This window comes from Balaenoptera musculus, chromosome 1 (assembly GCF_009873245.2).
Source record: "Balaenoptera musculus isolate JJ_BM4_2016_0621 chromosome 1, mBalMus1.pri.v3, whole genome shotgun sequence".
Taxonomy (NCBI): domain Eukaryota; kingdom Metazoa; phylum Chordata; class Mammalia; order Artiodactyla; family Balaenopteridae; genus Balaenoptera; species Balaenoptera musculus.
Window position 1 is genome coordinate 54,156,290 of NC_045785.1, and position 22,302 is coordinate 54,178,591.

At 38.0% G+C, this 22,302-nt stretch overlaps 1 pseudogene; it reads left to right on the forward strand.

The window, feature by feature from the left end:
• Positions 1–4,400, forward strand: part of LOC118897922 — a 166,750-nt pseudogene extending 162,350 nt beyond the window's left edge.
• Positions 4,401–22,302: the final 17,902 nt, after the last annotated feature.

The window sequence follows — 22,302 nt, forward strand, 5'->3', positions numbered from 1 at the left end:
ATAATTTAGTTCATTAAATTCAGTCATTTACAGTAAATCAAAATCATCATAGGAATTGAAGAGAGTACACAGTTGTTTGTTTGAATAGTTAAGCTAGGTAAGTCAATTTCTTTTTGAAGGTCAAGGACAGAGTTATTTCCATTTTCTGTTATAAAAAAGATACAGCTGGTGTCAAAAGATAATTTAATGTCACCTCAAAATGATCAACCCTCTTTTCTTTCCTCCCCCCTCTCTCTCTCTCTCCTGGTTGCATATCATATCCCTGCCACTCCTAAAATATATCCGATTCTCAGAAAACATTTTACATACTAGTTAACTAGAATGTGTCTGCAGATTTCACAAAATCTCAAATGGACAATTTCTTTAAATTTTTAACCAAAGTATGTACATTTGGCCCTGAGAAAGGTTCAAACGCTAGATCACAGTACATGTCATCATCTGCTTATCTGTCTGCTTTTCATACCATATTGTAATCCCCTTGTGGGTAGGAGCCTAGTCAATCATATTTAGATTCCTACAACCTAGCACAGTGTTTGTTGATTGTAAATTCCTTGAAAGCTAGGATTCGTTCTTTTATTTATCTATTTTTATTCCTTCTGGCCCCTACCATAATGCTTTACACAGACACAGTAAACATTCATTGATTTAAAAATCTCACTGGAGGGGCTTACCTAAGGATATATTTTATAAGCACACAAATTCAGTATATTTTTTATCGTCTTAGTAAACCAGTGCCTAGAAAGACAAAGGCAAAGTAAGAAAAGAGAGGACCTCCTCCAGGATTTAACACAAACTATTTGACCTCTCTGATTGTTACACAGTCCAATGTACTCTGAGCAGAATCACATTCCAGGTGGCCACAACTGTCTCCACCTTTCAAGTCTTTCTCTTAGCCTTTGCATGAAATGCTTTCAGCACAAACTCAGCAGTAATCAACAGTATGAGGATTTCAGCTTGAGTGCACCTGCTTTAAGGTTAATGCAATCTACACAGCATTCATGGGCTCAGCATTTACCAAGATGTTCCATAACCCTATATATGCCTTGCCCTAGGTACTGTGTTAATTGCAGAGGATACGGACTCAAGTAAGACCTGAACTCTCGCCTCAAGCTGCTTCGAATCTAGCAGGGCACACCATCAACAATGCAGTGTCTGAGGTAAGCACAAGTGCTCAGAGAGAGAGAGAGCACACTATCTTGATAACAAAAAGATAGCAACTCCCTCTATTCAGAACTCCCCGCCCCATGTGAAGAACTGATTTCCTCTCTCAGCCCTTTATGAGAGGGCCAGTGATACACTGGAGGAAGTTTAAAAGGAGAGCTGTCAGATGGAAGGGCTGCCTTCTCACATTTCCTCCCCTCAGGCTACCTTTCCCCTTACCTAAAAAGGAGGGAGAGTGGGAAAGAATGTTGGAAATTTTTTTAATTGAAAGTAACTGTTCTTGAAATTATCTGAGTATTGCTAAGGTGAGTATTGCTGGTTTGAGGAACCAAGTCAGAGTCCATTATCATGAACAGCCTTTAATTGTATTAACTCCCTACACTGAGAATATCAATAGCTCCACAGAGCCCAAGCAATAAAAAAACAAACTCCTTAGATTGCATTAAAGACCTCTGTACTCTGGCTTCAGTCTTGTCTCTCTTAGTAGCAGAGACTGCTAGTTTCCTCCAATATCCATTTCCCCCTTCCTCTATCAGTAATAAAAATTTTAGCTAGAAACACAGCCGCCCCGAAAAAAAATTGTTCCCCAGCTTCCCTTGCAGTTAGATGTGGCCATGTGACTAAATTCAGGCCAACAGGACACTAGTGAAAATGTCAGGAGGAAAATTCTGGGAACCTAAAGACACAGTGGATGCGTACCTCATCCTGCCCACTGGGACATGCCACGCCGATCCTGGATTGCCTACCTCCAGATTTTTAATTAAAAGGGAAATTATTTTCTATCGTATTTCAGACACCGAGTTCAGCCGCTACTTGAACATTCTGTTATTTGCAACCTCCGTTTCCCCCAGGTCCTCCTCTGGTGGCCTGCTATGAGCCAGGCGCTGTGCTAAGTCTCTAAATACCTCATCTCATTTCAATCCTCACAAATACCCTGTTAGGTAGCGACTATTATTAGCTTCGTTTTACAGATGAAGAAACTGAGACTTAGAAAGATGAATTTACTTGCTAACAAGAGGCAAAGCCAGGTTTTTGAACCCAGGCAGTTTGTCCCCAGAGGCTACGCTTGTAATCTCTGTAACAACACTGTCCTTTCCACAGGGATGGAAGTGTTCTATGTCTGTGCTGTCTAATACGGTAGGCACTACCCTCATGTGGCTGCGGAGCACTTGAAATATGGCTAGTACAACTGAGGAGCTGAAATTTCTATTTCATTTAATTTTAATTAATTTAAATTTCAATAGCCACATAGGGGTAATGGCTACTGTGTTGAATGCTGCAGCTCTAAAGACCCTATGCTGAAGCTCTAGAAAATAGCACCAGCATGCTCTGTGTTGACCACGTGCTCAGTAGGTATTTGCTTTAGTGCTCTGAGTTGGACTGAGGTGAACATCAACCACACTAGACATAATCGATGTAGATGAAAAAAAAAAAAAACCTGAAAAAGGGACAAACTTAACAAATTCAGGGACAACATGAAAAAGAGACAAAGTTGAAGCAACAACAACAACAAAAACCACTCAAGCTCAGCATTTGCAGCAGAAGAGAACACTCAACTCATTTTGTCCTTGCTCAAGCAGAGTCTGGAAGAGGTACGTCAAGATGACCAATTAAATGACGTATAAACCCAGTTTAATAAAAGCTGGGCTGGCATCCATTTACAAAAACCTTCAGAGGACACTGAGGTTTCTCATGCTGTCTTTAAAGAAACTATCTGTGAAAGGTTGGAATGGGTCTCACTAGGCTGGAAAGAATACGTTCAGATCACTGTATCTAACAACCATTCATCATCAATTCCATTTTTCATTTGGTAGGGAAATGACAGAAACTCACTCTCTCCTGGTTACAGCAATTCAGAGCAAAAAACCTTCTAGTTATACTATCAGGCCAAACTCTAAATTTTAGGCCCCTTTGGAATTTTTCACTCTTGCTTTTACCCCACCGCGGTGGAGCACCAAAGAATGCAGTCAGGGACTCACACCGTTAGGTGAGCTCCTCCCAGCCTGGCCATTCCCGGTGTGACCTTTCACCAGGTCCCTGGCATAAGGCAGTGTGTCGTCTCCTGGAGCAAAGCCAGAACGTAAGATGAAAAGCCACATGTGGAGGATGACGCAAGGGAAATAATCATGACCCTCATACTGAGAGCCAGAAAGAAATCTGAGGTCTTAAGCACGCTGGTTCCTAAGCCTGGGGGTTTTACTCAGCATAAAACTCCCTTAACATTTTATTTTGTAGGGCAGACACAGAACAGTGAGCATACTAGCAGTCAAACTTTGGGTGTACCACTCTGCACTACCCAGAGAGGGGTCTAGATGGTGTTGTCCTGGGTTTCCATAATAACTTAAAGGGAAATTTTCACAATCACCAGAGCCCTTGAGGTCCCACAAATGAAGGAAGACAATGTCCTTAAATTCCAAGCAGCAGGAGCCCATTTAGGTGGCACCAACCTTGACTTCCAAATGGAACAATACATCTACTAAAGGAAAAGTGATGGCATCTACATTATAGATCTGAAGGGGACCTGGGAGAAGCTTCTGCAGATGGCTTGTGCCATTGCTACCATTTAAAAACTGACTGATCAGTGTCATATCTTCCAGGAACACTGGCCAGAGGGCTGTGCTGAAGTTTGCTGCTGTCACTGGAGCCACTCCTATTGCTGCCCGCTTCACCCCTGGAAACTTCACTAACCAGATCCAGGCAGCCTTCCAGGGGCCGCGTCTTCTGGGGGTTACTGATCCCAGGGCTGGCGACCAGCCTCTCACAGAGGTGTTGTACGTTAACCCACCAACCACAGCTCCCTGTAACACAGACTCTTCTCTGCGCTCTGTGGACACTGCCATCCTTGCAGCAACAAGAGAGTTCACTCAGTGGGTCTGAGGTGGTGGATCCTGGCCCAGGAAGTTCTGCACATGCGTGGTACCATCCCGTGTGCACACCCGTGGGAGGTCCCGCCTGATCTCTGCTTCTACAGAGGTGATGGAGAGACTGAAAAGGAAGAGCAGGCCATGCTGAGAAGGCCATGGCCAAGGAGGAGCATCGGGGTGAATGGACTGCTGCAGCTCCCAAGTTCACTGTATTCTACCCGCGGGCGCAGACGGGTCTGAAGGCGCAGGTGTCTCTTTGCCTGCCCAGAAGTTCCTGCACAAGATGGGAGCCCTCAGCCCGCCACTGAGGACTGGTCTGAAGCTTCCACTGCTCAGGCCACTGAAAGGGTAGGAACAACCACGGAGTTGTCTTAAGCTGTTCTTCCCCAGGCTTTTAAGCAGAAAACAGAAATAAGGTAGATAGAAAATAAACATCAGTTTCTTTAAAAAAACAAAACAAAAACAATTCTGGGTATAAAGTGTTTGTACTATTCAACTCAAGGGCCCATTCAGTCCAACAAACATTTTTTCAGTTCCTACTATGTGATGGCCATGCTGAGTTCTAAGAGCACAAATAGGAATACAATGACACTTATAACAAACACTGGGACATTCTGTAACAATGTCTTATGGAGAACAAATATTTTTAAAATCACTGCCATGCCTTACATATACTATTTCAGTTAAGCCTCAAAAGCCTCTGTAAGATTGGTATTATTACTCCTGTTTTTTCAAGTGAAGAGGTTGAAGCTCAATGATTAAACAACTTGCCTGTTTGTACAACTGGTAATTGCCACAGGCCAGATCCAAATCCAGGCCACATCCAAATCCAGGCCAAATATGTGTCTTCTACTATATATAGAATAGATAACTAACAAGAACCTACTGAATAGCACAGGGAACTCTATTCAGTACTCTGTAATGACCTATATGGGAATAGAATCTAAAAAAGAGGGGATATATGTGTATGTATAACTGACTCACTTTGCTGTACAGCAGAAACTAATACAACATTGTAAATCAACTATAATCCAATAAAAAAAATTAATTAAAAAAAGTGTGTCCTTCTCACCAGGCTAGTCTCTTCCCCCATCCCTCCCAAATATAACTGAAAGACAGTATACTCAAAGATTAGCCCCCATAATAATATCAAATATCTTTAGGGCCTGTAACAGCTTGGTCTCTCACAAGTTGAAGTAACTACTTCAAAGAATAACAATGACTTATTGAATGCCTACTATACCCAAGTACTTATCATATTTGATCTCCAGTGTCACAATTATCCTGTAAGGCAAGTATTATTAATATTATCATCCCCATTTGACAAATAAAGAAACTAAGTCTCAGGAAAATTAATTGCGTTGGCCAAAACCGTACAAGTACTAAAGGAAAGAATCAACACTGGAACCCATTTAGCTCCTAAGTCAATACTCTTTTAAATAACCATTCTGCCTTGAAAAACAAAGACTCTGAAATCAGAGTAAACTCTGGATTTAATATTGGGCCCAGTCCTTTCTGGGGAGCGGGGAGGACCTTCTTACTTGATTACCTAGCAGAAGCGGATGGGTTTGGAAGAAGAAACCCATTAAGCCATGCGTAAGAAATAACAAACCAAACAGATTCCAAGTTAGAGGATGGAAGGCTCCACAAGCATCAGGAGAGTATCAAAGGCCCCCAATAAATAAAATATGGATTAACACTACTGAGAATAGTGAGAAGCACAGAAATCTGGAGCCAAAAAAATCTGACTTTGAATCCTGGCTTTGTTGCTTACTATCTGTGTAATTTTAAGGAAGTTATTTCAACCTCTTTGGACCTCATTATTGTTTTTGTATCTGCCAATGTAGATTATTCAATTTGCTAATGTGAAGTGCTTTGCAAAAAGAGTCAACAGTTTTAAGAACCTGCAATGTGCCAGGACCTGAACTAGAGTTGGAAGTTGTGATGAAATTGTGAAAAGATTACATGCAAAACCCCCTTAACACTAACAAGAACCATGAGATCATTTTCAATAGTACCCCTTTTTCAAGAGAAGGAAACTGAGATCTGGAGAAATGAAGTACTTTGGCCAAGGTCACAGAGCCAGTAAGTGTGAGAGCTATGATTTGAAACCAGGAGCCGGACTCTAGAGACTACACTTTTACTCCCTGGTACTGGGATGCTCTGGGAAGCCAGGGAACAGCAGCAGGAGCCAGGACTGGAACACGTAACTTCTGAAAGTTGGTACTCAAGTTAAAGCTAAGGAGCCTGGAGAAAAATGAGTAGCCTGCAGCAATGAGGGTCAAATAAAGCCCTGAGCTAGAAACAAATAAGGAGGCAGCAACCTGGAAGTTACAAATATCACTGAGTAAGGCAAGATGAGCAGTCACAGGACTGGGTTGATAAGAAACAGAAGAACCCAAGGGGAAAACAGAGAAAAGACAGAGGAAGAAAAATACTAATAGACAATAAATATATGGAAATCTCTAAACCAAGTCGTTAATAGGGAAGAAATTATGTCTGGGATTAGGGAGTGTGCTACATGAAAGAAAACGTCTGCTTTTATTATGTTTCAAGATTATTTAACTCTGACCAAAGAGCAGTGTTGCTTCTGCAATTTTAAAATTAATAAAACTAAGAATACTAAAATATATGACAAAACAAAAACTTCCAGTGGGTTTAGATGGAAGAACAAGGTACAGAGGTCAAAATCCAAATAATAAGCTTGGCACAGCAGAGGATCCAAACCCAGGGCACCTATTGGATTGGAATCCAGGGAGACACAGACTAGAATGGCAGAGCTGGAAGGGGCCTTAAACTATGTCTAGCTTCCACCCACATTTCATTTTTTTTTTTTTAACATCTTTATTGGAGTATAATTGCTTTACAATGGTGTGTTAGTTTCTGCTTTATAACAAAGTGAATCAGCTATACATATACATATATTCCCATATCTCCTCCCTCTTGTGTCTCCCTCCCACCCTCCCTATGCCACCCCACTAGGTGGTCACAAAGCTCCAAGCTGATCTCCCTGTGCCATGCGGCTGCTTCCCACTAGCTATCTATTTTACATTTGGTAGTGTATATATGTCCATGCCACTCTCTCATTTCGTCCCAGCTTACCCTTCCCCCTCCCCGTGTCCTCAAGTCTGTTCTCTAGTAGGTCTGCACCTACAGAGTGAAGTAAGTCAGAAAGAGAAAAACAAATACTGTATGCTAACACATATATATGGAATCTAAAAAATTTTAAAAAAAATGTTTTTTAATGGTCATGAAGAACCTAGGGGCAGAACGGGAATAAAGACACACTTCATTTTTTAAGTGAGGGTAACCGAGGCCCAGAGAGGGAAGTGTAATGAGTCCAATGTCACATCATTCATTGCTACACAACATAGACACAAACTTGGCCCCAGGTTATAGGTAGTTTCAGACTCTACAGATTAAAACAAGAGACAGAGACAGGCTGGGATGGAGGAACAGGTGCCAAAGAGAACGCATTTCATGACAACAGTCACTAAAAAAAGCAATCCTACACCCTTGTGAATGTGCAGAGAATCCCTGTGGTTTTCTCAGGGATTTTTCTGCTCTGTAGAACAAGGCAGTCTTTGGGGAAAAGCGGAAAGATGCCTGAGCAGAGAAATCAAGATTTTGCGGACAAGCAATTGGAGCCCACAATGCAAAAGGACTGCCTTTTCTCTAATAAAATAAACATCCAGAAGACTTCAGGTGAGTCATTTAATCTCTCTCAACCTCGGTTTCTCCATCATTTGGAATATCTCTCCAAATAAGTTTGTTGTTGCAGAATCAGGACTTCTCAAATTGTATTTGGCAAAATTCTAGGGGAGGGGGTTTGGGGAGTTCCATTGGTACCTGTGTTTGGGAAACCTTGCATTCTCTATCTGCCATCTTGGAGATTCAAGGTGCACATGAAATGGGCATTTGCCCTTTTTGACTGCCCAACATCATTCATCCTATTTCCAGCAATTAACTCTGCTATCCATTTGGAAATCAACCCTTCTCCTCTCGGCCCATGTAGATCCTATGGGGTTGAGTTCTATGCCCTGGCACAAAGCATGACACATGACCAATGACCCAAGTGAGGCCAAAGTATGACACACACCCCTCCTCCAGATGATGCTGACAATTAAGTTTTCTGGAATTCTTTTCCTCCCTTATAAAGTAAAATGATAATAATGCGTTTCTAGAATAGTTGTAAGGATAGAGATAATGCATGTAAGGCATCTAGTTCAGTACCCAACACATTACTAGTACTCAGTAAAAAGGAATTATTAATATTACTTAAAATTTTCACTGTATTAGGGCTAGGAGAAACAGGTATAAACATCCAGTAGGACTCTTTAGGTTGTAAATAACCAAAAACTCACACCAGCTTGAGCAAAAAGTGAAATTGGCTCACACAACCGAAAAATCCAGAGGGAGATTTTCCTGGCTTTCATCTAAACCTAATCCAGAGGTACCCACCATCTGCCTCCGGCTCTCAGCCTTACTCCCCTCCATACTGTGACGCCACAAGGAGGCAATGTGCCAGTCAGCAACTTCATGCCTACATTCTCCCAGGTTTCAGTCTAGCGAAACAGTCAGCTCTTCCTGGTGGCTCCCATCTGAGCTTGGGGCTTTGGAACAACTTAGGTCATGGGCCCAGCCCTGAAACAACAATGTTATTAGGAATGGCAACTATGTGAGGTGATGGATGTGTGAATTAACTTCATTGCGGTAGTCATTTCATAATGTATATGTCTATCAAATCATTATGTTGTACAGTTTAAGTATATACAATTTCTCATAAAACTGAGGGAAAATAAAGGCATTAAAATAAACAATGTTATTAGGAGGACTTAATACTCTGGCCAGGACTGAGTCACATGATCTATTCCAGGTGGAGCCCCACCAACTACATGGGAAAGAAATGGTTCTCTAAAGGACATTTGGGTAGAGCTCCGCAATATGGAGGAGCAGAAAAAACAAATACCTATTAGAAGATAAAATAAAATCTTTGTAACAAACTAATAAGAACAGAACACCAAAACAGACATTTTCATATATTATTTTGAGTAGGCAATTTGGCAAATGCACATTCTTTTTGCCCAATTCTACTTCAAGAAATGTATCCTATACATAAATCACACCAGTGTGCAAGGATGATATTTAGAGGATGATCACTGAAGCCCCAGGTGTAATAGCAAAACACTGTCCCTTAATATGAAAGTTGTTAAATTATTATATTCATAGGGAAAACACTGCACAATTATGTTTTAATAAGGTAGATCTATATGTTCTGATATGGAAATAAGTCTATGATGCGCTGTAAAGGGAACAAAGCAAATTGCAAGAAGATAGGCAAATTTGGTCCTGCTTATGTAGATACATAAAAAAAAATCTGGAATAATATCCAAAAAATGAGTAATACTGTTTATGGCTGAGAAATAAGTACTAGGGAGTTAGGAGTGGCAGGAAGAAGACATTTACTTTCACTTTATATCCCGTGGGCTTTTAATTTGTTTACCTAAATACACATGATCTTTATTACTTTATAAAGTCTAAAAATCACCAGTTCATTTGACTGTCTATTAACATGACTCACAGTTTGCACCACTGGCTCTAAAGGAGCAAAAATATTTGCTTTATATGTGCTGAAGAAATTTATTAAACTACTAAAAACATGTGTAAATGGGATTTCACCACGAGACTCTACATACTTCCAAAAAGTATACAAATCTTCTTAAGAAGCAGTATAATATTTTCATGCTAATCTAGCAAATTATCTGGGCTACTGAATCAACTTGGTTCATTTATTTACTTTGTTTATTGGTCAGACCAGCCCATCACAGGATTTTGCCACTATAAATTGGCCCCTGGACTGACTCGTTCAGGCAGGAAGAAACTCCATCAAACCCAATAATTAATCGGGCACTCCTCTTCCATATGTCGCGATGACTATTCATTAAAGCAATGCATATGGCTCTTACCTACATGTGATAGCTTTTTGCTTTTATTCATGGTTCAACAAATGTATGCACCTTAGGTCCAGTGGAACAAAGAAAAATTAGTACAGAAGATATTATAATTAGGCTGACAGTTTAAAATTAGAAAAGAAAAACTGAAATTGAAAGAGATGTTGCCATTAACAGTAGAATTCATGACATAGCAAACATCTTTGGATGGCCTTCTATGTGCAAGGTACAAGGCTAAACTCTAAAAACATGAAGAGATACATATGTCATTGTCTGTGCCCATAGTCTTACTTTTTGTTTGAAGAGATAGCACATGTATTGAAAAAAAAATAAGTAATGATATAAGGTTATCGCTGGCAAGTGCCATATATTTCTATTTATCAAGATTCCCACTTAAGATGTATAAAGCATCTTAGGAGTCATGAGTAAGTGAAATATATCATACTGTATGTATTATATATACTGTAAGAACTATCATTAAACGTAGAGTATTGTTATGGACTGAATGTTTGTGTTTCCCCAAAATTCATATGTTGAAATCCTACTGCCCAGTGTGATGGTGGTGTTGTGAGGTGGGGCCTTTGGGAGGTAACAGGTCATGAGGGTGAAGCCCTCATGAATAGGATTAGTGCCCTTATAAGAAAAGACATGAGAGCTTGCTCCTGCTCTCTGCTCTTTCCTCCACGTGAAGGATACAGTGAGAAGTAGCAGTCTGCAACCCAGAAGAGGACCCTTACCAGATTCTGACCATGCTGGCACCCTGATCTCAGACTTCTAGCCTCCAGAACTGAGAAATTTCTGTTGTTTATAAGCCACTCAGTCTATAATGCTTTGTTATTGCAACCCAAACTTATATAATACAAGTATATAGCAGTTAACTATATCATTTTATAAAATAAGAAATGAATATTACCAAATTGAATTGACAATGCTTTGGTAACTTAGGTATTAATAACATAATTTCCAAATGATTTGTTTTAAAATATACACAAGATGTACAAAACCAAAACAATGATTTTGAATCATCACTGTGAGTGACATAAGATATGACAATAATCATAATCACAATCATAGCTAAGACTTGCCTGGTATTTATTATGTGCTAGGTACTATTCTAAGTTATATATAAATACGTATTTCATCCTCATGACAATTCCATGATGCAAGTAATTTATTATCCCTACTTTACAGATGAGAAAACTGAGGTGCTGAGAAATTAATTAATTTGCCCAAGGCAAGTGTCAGGGCCAGACTTCAAAACTAGGCAGTCTGACTTCAGAGTCCACACCCGAAAATACTATGGTGAATGTACAATATGTATTCTCTAAATTATCACTTTGTTCATATTTTTAAGGAGAAAATAGAAGGCAAAGAATAGTAAAGATACGGCTTCTTCCTCTCTTCTGGAATTCTGCACTTCCTTTGTAGCCTAAAGCCATGACTTGCACATAATAGACAATCGATAGATACCTGTCCTATGAATGGTTGAGCTCTAGGACTGGGACAATAGTATTTGTGATCCATATTCCCCACCTGTCTTCAAAACTCCTGACCACATGACTTTTCCCTAGTATTCTAGTAGAGAGTGTGGCTCTCTTCCCAGAGTTCCAAGCAAGAAGCAGAAAGAGTGTCTGCGAAAGTCTGTAATGAGCAAAGCACAGTCTGGGACTCAGCCCTGACACTTTTTAGTTATATAACCTTGGGTAAGTCGATCCACTCCTCTTGGAAATGAACGTTCACATTTTTCAAATGGAAGAGTTGGATTAGATGATTTTCAAACTGTGCTCAGAAGGAAGGAAAAAGGGGAAGCATATGAACAGGTGGAACCTCTTTGGCTTCAAGGAGAGTAGCTCCCCTTAAACCTGCTTTACATATTAAGTATATGAGATTTTGTTTGAACAAAGGAACTCAAGGCTTTACAAAATTTGAAAACCACTGGATTTGATCAAATTCTTAAGTACTGTCTCATTTCAAATTTTCTATCCCTCTTGACTGCACAGGCACGCTCCAATATGTCAGACTATTTTTCTCTTCCGAACTGTTCAAGAGATTTTAACTGAATCTTAGAATTCTTTCCATCATTACAATTCTGGATCTATCCTTTCACAAAAGAAATTGATTTTTTCCCTCCACCCACATTTATCAGTCCATTTTTGGGGAGCTCTTCTTGCCACATCCTTAAATAAGTAAATAGGATAACTGTGGTAATTGCCTGACCTGCAAAGTGTGTAGAACTTCAAGGTTAATGCTCTTGGCACAAGATTTTCGCTACAAACAGCAGAATTCTTCCAACCCTTTGCTGAGGCATCGGTTCAATAATAAGAGAAAATCATGCTATGTATTGAATTACTCAAAAGAGAATTATCAGAGAGTCCCCTGATGGTCTAACCATGGCTAAACTGTACTCCAAAAAGAACTGGTCTTAAAGAACTTCAGAAAAGGTCTTCACTAGCGATATAGTAGAAAAGCCAAATATTTAACAGCAACAATAAAACAAATTATATATCCAAGAATTGGTACACTCCTACCCCAAATGTTGTGTTAATTCCTTTTGTTTAATTTTATAATTTTGAACTTCCTTCCACATGAATGAAAAGAATTGTTACTATTAAGCCTATTCATTCTCTGAAATTCCTTTAGTCAGTTTTCATTAAGGACTGTCAAATACATACATCATTTAGGGACTTTTAAATCTAAATTTTATTGAAGATATATTGCATATGGTTTAATATTTCAGTTCAGCAATGGCCCTCAGCAATAAGCATTACTCCAAGAGTGGGATTAATTAAATATTCTAGCAAACACAGTGATCCAAATAGGAAAGAAAAATTCTGGGCACTGAGCCCAGATTCCCCACCCTGTCTTATGGTGTGCTTCATCTCTCTCTCAGATAAACGAGACAACCAACAAATCTTTCGTCATTATTAGTGAATGTGTAGATGTGCGATAAATGATCAAATTCCTCTTCCGGGTCGCCTAGTAAATTTTTTAAGTAGAAAAAAATTGCACAAAATCAAATTGCTCCATAAAAGGATATTTTCAAAATCAGGAGAAATATAGTTGTCAGAAATAAAACATAACTCTCCATAATAATCACCAGTTTTCTTTTAACTTGACTTTACCACTCCTCCAGTGACAGGTGGGAAATGCTACTATTCTATATAAATCTATCTTTGTTATGCTATGAAGTTTTAAAATATTTCAACTTTGTATGTTATAGTGACTATGAATCGCAGCTCCACAGAAACCAGAGATTCAGAGCACACTCATGGTCTGGCCCCACAGAGATTACTCGTTTTGCACTCATCAGTTAAGGCTGATGATAGTCCAACCTTGAATCTTAGCTTTACGTCTGAACTACTTGGTGTTCCTTATCTTAAACTATTTTCACGTCAAGGTGGTGGGAGGAGCTCCAGGTGGAATATTTATAAAGGGCCTTATTCTTCAAACATTCCTGGCTCCTCTTCTTCATTCCCTCTCTCAGCTCTCAGCAGCAGTTACTTGGTAACAAAATAGGTGCATCTAGCCCAATCAAATAGGACCTAGCAACAACATTTCCTGTCATCACCAAATCTGCATTTCAGGGATGCAATGTACCTTAAGTCTTCTATCAAAGCACCCTTTTGGTTCCCTGAGGAAGCTGTTAATAAGGCAAAAATCTTTGAAGCTAGAGCAGCTGATGAAACAAAAAGTAAAAGAGCAGCAGGAGTGTGACATCTATGTAGCCTAAATGATTTTCAAAGCACAATCAAGTACATGACATAATTTTAATTTTATCTTTCCAATGAATTTGTAAGGTGGTTGGTTATGGTCTTAAGTAAGTCACTTCTGTGAACTTCAGAACCCTCACCTTTAACATGGAGATAATATTTCACAGGGTTTTTGTGAGGCTAGAACAAAGTAACATGTAAAGTACTTTGTACAGAGTACTCAATAAATGGTAGCCAGTTTTTATTATTATTATTATTGTTATTACAAATAGAGGAAACAGTTGCTTAGGGAAAGTAACCAGCCCAAGGGCATTCAGTGAATAGACTTTATTGAGTACCTGCATAGGGCTGTGAATATAAAAATGCATAAGATCCCATCTCTGCCTTCTATCTAGGAACTCACACTCACTCTTAGTAAGAAAGCAAACAAAATCTAGAACCAAGTGCTCTTTTCGCTCCATTCTGATGCAAATCTAGAAAGGAAGAGCTAAACTGAGGCCCATGTCCACTATCTCTTAGATGAAAAACATTCTTCATATGCACTAAATTTCTTTCACTGTGCTTAAGGGTACTCTAAAACTCAGTATGCCCTCCCCAACCTGCCTCCCCTCCATAATCAGGAAATCTTTATATATAAACTACTATACTATATATAAGATAGACAACTAATAAGGATACTGTATAGCACAGGGAACTCTGCTCAATACTCTGTAATGACCTATGGGGAAAAGACTCTAAAAAAAAAAAAAGTGTATATATGTATATGTATAACTGATTCACTTTTCTGTACACCTGAAACTAGCACAACATTGTAAATCAACTATATCCCAATTTAAAACAAAAAAAAAAAGACAAAAAACAAAAAAAAGAAATAAGACAATTTCAACTCCCCTCATTTTAGAGATAAGAAAGAAAAAAAAAGTTCACTTTCCCTAATTTTTTCCTAAGTACTCTTTAAAAAACTATTTGCAAATGGTTCTGAAGAACCTAGGGGCAGGACAGGAATAAAGACACAGACATAGAGAATGGACTTGAGGACACGGGGAGGTGGAAGTGTAAGCTGGGACAAAGTGAGAGAGTGACATGGACATATATACACTACCAAATGTAAAACAGATAGCTAGTGGGAAGCAGCCACACAGCACAGGGAGATCAGCTGGGTGCTTTGTGACCACCTAGAGGGGTGGGATAGGGAGGGTGGGAGGGAGGGAGACGCAAGAGGGAGGAGATATGGGGATATATGTATATGTATACTAATTCACTTTGTTATACAGCAGAAACTAACACACCATTGTAAAGCAATTATACTCCAATAAAGAGGTTAAAAAAAAAAACCTATTTGCACAGTCTTTTAACTATAGCACAACGGTATTTTGTTTTAAAGCAATTCTTTAAAGATATTCTTAATGTTTTGTATAGCTATGTTTTTGCTAATTATATGTGGAAAACTAAAAATTACTGATAAGCCATGAAATTAACATAATTTTAGATGTAACTTTAAAGAGACAAATGATCACTCCTTTTTGAAGTATCAAAAAGAGGATGGAAAAACCCAGGAGAAGAAATTACAATGTATCTTAATTGTTACATTTTACTTCTGATTTCATACCTGTCATTAAATATGTAGCAAGACAAAATAAAGTCATAAAACAATAAAAAAAAATAATCAGGGAATCCTTTTTTTTTTTTTTTTAACATCTTTACTGGAGTATAATTGCTTTACAATGGTGTGTTAGTTTCTGCTCTATAACAAAGTGAATCAGTTATACATATACATATGTTCCCATATCTCTTCCCTCTTGCATCTCCCTCCGTCCCACCCTCCCTATCCCACCCCACTAGGTGGTCACAAAGCACCCAGCTGATCTCCCTGTGCTATGCGGCTGCTTCCCACTAGCTATCTATTTTACGTTTGGTAGTGTATTTATGTCCATGCCACTCTCTCACTTTGTCACAGCTTACCCTTCCCCCTCCCCATATCCTCAAGTCCATTCTCTAGTAGGTCTGTGTCTTAATTCTCAGGGAATCCTTAACAGTGGTATTTTCCTCCTTTGAATGGAGAATTCATACCATTGCTTTGATGTATTGCTGTACAGTTAGCTAAAAACACCTTCACGTATGCTAACTAAACTAATCTAACTAGCTAACTTAATCTTCCCCAAATCCTGTGAGGTATGAATTACTAAAATCATTTTAGAGAGGAGGAAATTGAGACACAGCTATAAGTGTCATAATCTAGATGAGAACAAGATCAAAAAGCCTCATCCTAGTTTAATTAGTCTTTTAAAGCTTGCTCACTAAGCTACACTGAACCTATATTAAAATATTTTCGCACTGTCACCTAGATTGCCTTCTATTTTCTCTGAGTCTATGATACTCCAATTCTCCTAGGGGTCTAATACTGAACCTTGTATTTGAAGGATTCCCTCAGGCAATATGTTTATTCAATAACCCATGCAACATAATATAATATCACCTTTTCAAGTATGGCTATGACTTTTACATAGACTAGATCCATAAAGGGAGATGGAGAATGATACTTTGCATTTGTTTAGCAGTCTTTCAAAGTGCTTTCATATATATTATTCATAGAGGGAGAATGGAATTTGAATTTAAGAGTAGAAAGGATGTTAGAGATTCTCAAATCTAGTGTTTCCTAACCTTCTTCAGGTCACCTGCCCATTTGAGAATCTGACAAAAACTACAGACCTCATACCCAGAAAGATATACACACAAATTTGCATAGTTCCAAGGAGATTCTTGGAATACCTCCAGGTTAAGAACTGTCTAATTTGCAACTCACATTTTACAAACAAGGAAGCTACTATTTATCATGACAGCATCCCTATGAGGCGGCAAGGTAAGGATTATTATCCACATTTTCCAGATCTGGAAACTAAGGTCCAGAGAAGTTTCAAGACTTGCCCAAAGTCTTAAAGCTAGGTTGCAGCAGTAGCAGAACCCAGGACTCTGGACAGTCTAGTTTTGTTTTTGTTTTTTTAATAAATTTATTTATTTTATTTTTGACTGCAGTGGGTCTTTGTTGCTATGCACGGTCCTTCTCTAGTTGCGGCGAGCGGGGGCTACTCTTCATTGCAGTGCATGGGCTCTAGGCACGTGGGCTTCAGTAGTTGTGGCTCACGGGCTCTAGAGCACAGGCTCAGTAGTTGTGGCGCACGGGCTTAGTTGCTCCGTGGCATGTGGGATCTTCCCGGACCAGGGCTCGAACCCGTGTCCCCTGCACTGGCAGGTGGATTCTTAACCACTGCGCCACCAGGGAAGCCCTTGTTTTTGTTTTTAACTGAAGTATATTTATCGTACAATATTATATCAGTTCCATGTGCTCTAGCTCTTATTCTTCTAGATCACATTGACTGCATACTGCACTACAATGAAACTTCTTCACCGTGAGAAAGCCTTCTACAGCCAACAGTTTATTTTACACTCCACAACACACACAACTCTCTCGATCTCTGCTGAAAAAGATCCAAGTAGAAAAACTGTCCTATTCACAATAGTAACTAATTTCTTAGAGATTTCCAAAAGGTTTTAGCCGTCACTGACACATTATATATTGGAATCTGGAAATTATTGTAAACAACTCTGTAACTTCTACATCGGTCAACTAAATACCAATCTGGTCAACTTCTCCTTTTAGCATCAAATGAACATACTGGAATCCAAGCAAAGAAGGCAAAAATATTAGCACTTGTCTTGGAAGGGAGTGGGAAAATAGTATTTGTAAATTAGAATTATTGATAAGTTAATTATAAATTATTAATAAATATTTACTGAATGAATAAATGAATTACTAATAAATATCATAGAGTTTTTCAAGTATTTTGTTTTCACTTTCAAAAATTATATTTAAACTAAGAATACACTCAAATACTGCACCTTTCACTTAAGATCTAAGTTAAATCAGCATATTCAATACTAAACTATACATGAAAACATGCTTTTTAAACTGTTTATTCAGATTTTATCAAAACAGCGTATGTTGTTAAGACAGTGGTTCTGAAGAATTTTATTATTATTTATACATTCTCCCACAGCAACAAATATATGTAAAATATTTATTAAGAAGATATCTTAGATATGTATAAAATATTTTGATATGCCAAGGATACTATACCATTTATGATAAATGTGAAATTTTTGCAAGAAAATGGCTATTATTAACATTTAATTTAACTTCACTTAATAGCATGCTATCTTGCTACACTTGAGATTTTTATTCTTTATTTGTAAGCCAAAAGCTTCCAGAATATATGCTAGGGTGCTGAGCATTCTGGTTTTTAGGAAGAATCAAAGGTGCTATGTTTTAGTTTTGCTTATTTATGCTGGCTTTAGTATACTTCAAGTCTGAATTTTAATGTTTCATTATCATAGTTCTTCTGTGATAACTAGATAGAATAAGAATTTTCTATAAAACAAATGCTTAATAAAGCAATAAACCTGTTGAAGGAATAAATTAGCAGGCAGGTTATGCTTTTAGGATATCTACACTACACAAAAGGTATTGTAGCCACTCTACCTAGTGATTAGGTTTATATTGCAATGTGACTCATAAGACTCACTGTACTGAATAAAAATTTAGGCAATTAGTGATCTTATTTCGTAGGAAGAACTGCTTGCTATCGTATATTAACACAGATCTCGCTCAATTAAAATTGCTCACAGTCAGCAAAAATAATTTCTGCACTGTAATGAAATAATGAAATAATTATATGCAAGGGAGGACTTGTGATCTTTTTAATTATTCTATTCTTCATTTTTAAAAGGGCTATTTGAAAACGTACTCTTATAATTGATTGCTATAAATCAGTCAAATGCATTCTAAGGATCATAAATATTCTAACTTTTAAAAGACAAAGAAATGCTAAATATTCAATGGAATACTTCAATATTCAGAAAATTTAATCTGGGGGGAAAGGATAGACTGCTCTTTGGAAAATAAAAAAGTAAATTTGTTGTCCCGTGAAAAATGAAATATCTTGAATGTCAGTAACAGAAAGGGAATTAACAAGAGATCTTTTTATTGTTTTTTAAGGTCATTAGGCTGTGAATTCTATAATTATGGAAATTGTCAGTCCAGTTCTGTAAGAATGTTTGCTCCCATCCATAAGGTAGTGGAATGTTCAATCAGTCTCTCTCGTGGGAAAGTTAGGTCATAACTGTAAGTGTACCAGCAAAATTGAATTAAGCAAAGAGATTTCATTAGTATTTATAGCCAGAAGGCATCTGTAAAAGTACAGGGCAAAGAAGTTATGTGGAAGTCAAAGGAGGAAAAAAAAAATGGGTTTCTAGTGACAAAGGCGAATCTGAAAGAGGTATAAGTGGATAATGAATAAAAGCTATTGAACACTACTGCAAAGAGGGAGTTGCAAAGATGTCAAATATTGATTTTCTTGTGTATGCCTTTGGACTACATATGTAATTGTTTGGATTTGCTGTCTTCATGGTACAACAATATTTGTTGTTGTAGGTTAAAAAGCATGATGTGAAATAAACTAAAAACTAGAAACATGTTGGAGAATTGTAATAATCCTCCACTCAGTATCTCATTAAGAGATTTCTGAAATTTCTTGCAAAAGAACACTTTTAATGAACAAAAATGTTCTATATTTTTCAAACAGAACACAAGATCCTTATTATTAATTATGTTATTGAAAATTATTTGACTTGCAGCATCACTTTAAATTAAACTAGGTTCTCTACTTCCTTATTTTATTGAATGGATATTCTTAAACCATATATCTAATTTTGAAAGTACAGTTAAATTATACTTTATTTTTTCAGTATGATTACAATTAATCCAATTAAAGCTAAACTGATAATAAAAATCTGATGTTACCCTTTTAAAAGAAATAATTCCTATAATATTTCCTTTTCACTGCTAAAACTCCAGAAAGAAAACTCTTATATTTTAAAGTCTATATAAGCATATAAATTTAATAACAAATTGCAAACTCAAGTAATCAAATTAACAATCAAGCTAGTATGGTCATTAGATAAACAGAATACTTTTTTCTGCTGTTTTCAGAGGTTATTTTCCCTTTGAACATTCAAGTCTTAACAAAGAATGTTAACTATCATAATGCTCTTTTTAAATAACAGATTCACTTGTTTCTTTTATCTGACTTTATTTGATTATTTATTAGGCTCTTGAATCATATTTATTAATATTACCTTGTTCTCCTTCCTACTTCAGGGAGTTTAGAAACAATAGCAAAACTCTCCAGGTGGATTTTATTGTGCTTAAAACCACAATGACCACAAACTGAAAAAAAGAAAGAAAAAAAAGTATGAGATGTTTAAGCATTAGAGGTGGACAGGGGTACAAATAAAGAACAGTATAATATATGGCAGAAGCCTATCATTTTACCAGTGCAGAAAATACTAGGTAGGACAACTGCAGAGAAAAGAATTTCTGCAGCACAAACAAATTTCTGATTTTATTTTCAATGTCTCACTTTTAATGTTAGTAAATATTTAATAGCAAAGTAAAACAGAGTGACAACGTTGAGTCTATGTGAAATCTAAGACATTCTTTTTCCAGTGTTTTGGAAGCATGTAGGACACAAAGAAGATAATCCAGCAGTAACGGCAGCTCCTCTCTGAGGTAAGTACTTGCTGGGAACAAAACATAATTTAGTTGCACTCTTCTTTTCTGAAAAGGTTGCGTGTGGAATATCCATCATAAAGTCATTTCTGTTTCTCAAGAGCTATTAGTGCCTGGCCCCTTGGCTTCATTAAGACACTCTTTTTCAATACATTCTTTTATTTTAGACTTCATCCCACTTCTCAGCTACAACAGGGCACGTTGCAATTTCTCAGCTCCCAAGGGAGATGTTAGCTACGCCCCCCGATGACTGGCATGCAAGGACAAGGTAGCAAAGGAGAGGAAGGTGGATCTGTTGGCATGAAGTCAAAAGCATTTCTTAAACCCCAGAGGTTAAAAGGGAGTTTGGCCAAGCCTCTGAGACAGAGTACTATATCATTCAGCTGACACTAACATTACCATGATCCCCATTAGGAGGGCATGGGTCTCCCCACGGTTAAACTCACCCAGTGTTCTGGGGGAGCTAAAGAAGCCAGAAGTTTTGAGAGTCCCTGCCACCAGACCCCAATGTTGCCTAAGCAAGCATTAAGAGATTATGGTAATAACAGGTTTGCTTACACCAAATAAAAGGTTTCACTAATCAAGCCATATTGAGATAAGCCTGTCACTGGACAGAGGAGACCAGAAATCAAATGCTGTGAAAGTCCTGACAGATTGTTAAATAGAAACCCTTTAAAATAGAATTTAATTTACTGTGATATTATAGGTATTTATGCATCAATAGGCAAGTGCAGATTGAGTTCAGAGGTCAGCTCTGGTACTTGAAAAATAAAAGCACAGGATGAAACAAAAGGTGACAGTTACCTTTGTCTGAATTAGGGTTCATTAGACTAAATGGAAAGGTTCTAACTGATTCATGTAGGGAACTGAAGCACGGCATGGGATGTGGTGTGCAATATTGGATAACAGGCAAATCCAATTAAGGGATCTTCCTTCTGTTAAAGACTTGTCTACAAAAACAAAAAACAAAAAAAAACCCCAAGGGCCAGCCAGAGAACAGCCCAGGCGGTTGTCTGTAGTGGCCCTCTTTCACAGTGCAGTAGGAGAATATATTTCCTTCATGGCATCATGGTTAGAAGTGCTAGATTTGGGAGTCAGTCCTGAGTTCAAATCACAGCTCTGCTACTTACCAACTGTATGACTTTTGGCAAATGACCTCACTTGCGCCTCAGTACCCTAATCAGTAAAACAGAGGTATTACCAGTACTAACTTCATAGAGCTGTTGTAAGGATTGGAAGAAAGTTTGCAAAGCACTTAGCACAGTGGCTAGCGGTGCTCAACAAACCATAGTTATTAATTCTTCCTTTTCCTTCTCTTTTCTCTCTCGCCTTCTTCACTTCTTCCAGTCCCTTTCTTTTTGTCCCGCTTCCTTTTCTCTTTTACCCCCGCCTGTTCCACAGCACCAGTTACCAGCACCACCAGGACCTCCAGGCATTGTGCAGCCTCCTGGGATCCAAGGGACTGCTGACCTCTGGTCTGCAGGCAGAGTTCAAAATGAAGTCATGAAAGGTCTGTTCATTCATACTGCCTCATTCATGAAAGACTGTTGGAAGTTCCCTTGGCTCTAGAATGTCTGAAACTTGCTTGTTCAAACTAAAAGAATTAAGTTCCAGATTCTACCAAATTGATCCACAGGTACAATCTTTCCTTCCAGTCCAATCAGCACTTTGCCACAAATTCCTTACTGACCAGTAGCTAAAATAATTGTGACAAATCACTAAGGAGATTTGTTTAATGAATTTTTTTAGAGTCCCACACCCTAAATGTTTTATTCTTACAGTTTTACATTATGTAATTCAGTCTCCTAATTCATGTTTCCAACACTTCTGTACTTCCTGGGTTTTGTTTTGCATTTTACTGTTTCTTTTTCTTAGTGTCTCTGTTTCATTCCATTTATCCTGGTTGAAAGAAGGAAGTTCTTTTTATTTTTTTTTTTGGAAGTTCTTTTTAAAAAGAGGTTTGAATAATATCTCAGTGAATAAAGGTGGTG